Consider the following 963-nt stretch of genomic DNA (forward strand, 5'->3'; position numbering starts at 1 on the left):
GTCCAAGATGCTTTTTACCCAATCCTCTTCTTTCCTTCTCTCCTTCTATAGTTGTCTTGCCTGCAGCGTGATCTGAAAGCAATCCACTTTTTCCTCCTTTCAGCATATTTCTTGTATGAATAATCTCATTTTTGTGTATGCTAACAGATGCAAACTAGTGGAGATGTACTGGGAGTGGTTAAAGAAAATAGTAAATAAAGTATATGCTTACTCACCACCTAAACATGTCTGTATCAGCCTGACGTTAGCCAGGTGTCCAGCAGGAGATACATGGAAATTCATGTCTACCTTGACATTGTAACATCCAGAATTCATCTCTGGTGAGAATATTCAGGTTCGACTATATGGATGTGCAGGGAGTGTCTTGTGGGGTCAATGATGAGAACTTATGTTGTCTGGAAGAGAAATGATGACCTAAGAATCATGTTCAATAACATTATTTTGAGACCCAATCTAGATGACAATCCTGGGACAGGGTGTTGGGGATTTTTATTTTCCTTCCAGGAAATAGTGGCATTTTGAGCTCGAGACAATCCCTTGAAAGAATCTCATGAAGCCCTAACTTGTCTATGCACTTCTAAGTAAAAAATAAATGCTCATGCTTTATTTTCTTTAGTGATCCATATTTCCTAAGAGTTGGGCATATTTGGGGTCATTCCTTAGCTTTTTTTCTTTTATTGTGTCATTAAGTGGGATGTTCTATCAAGTGTTACATCATAGTATTAATAATCTGAAGTGACTGGATTTCTTTGATCATAGATACATTCCAAATAGAACACTAAATTAATAATAAGTCTTACCCAAAGGCAATAGATTTTACTTATTTAGAGAATTAAATATGAATATAGAGTTTATTTCTCTGTGAGTGTTAGTCCTAAGGAATATGTTCCTATAGAAATAAAAATCTAGGATCTTTGGAAACATGGCAGAGTAATAGATGTCCCCAGATCTCTCCCCTTGAAA

At 36.1% G+C, this 963-nt stretch overlaps 1 non-coding gene across 1 annotated transcript; it reads left to right on the top strand.

Moving 5' to 3' along the window:
* The first annotated feature begins 369 nt into the window (after nucleotides 1-369).
* LOC120607633 (small nucleolar RNA SNORD115) lies at nucleotides 370-450 on the top strand. The gene has a single exon (XR_005654187.1). It is a non-coding gene; the product is annotated as a small nucleolar RNA SNORD115 (small nucleolar RNA).
* Nucleotides 451-963: the final 513 nt, after the last annotated feature.

The sequence above is a fragment of the Pteropus medius genome, unplaced genomic scaffold (genome assembly GCF_902729225.1).
Source record: "Pteropus medius unplaced genomic scaffold, Ma_sr-lr_union100, whole genome shotgun sequence".
Lineage (NCBI taxonomy): Eukaryota > Metazoa > Chordata > Mammalia > Chiroptera > Pteropodidae > Pteropus > Pteropus medius.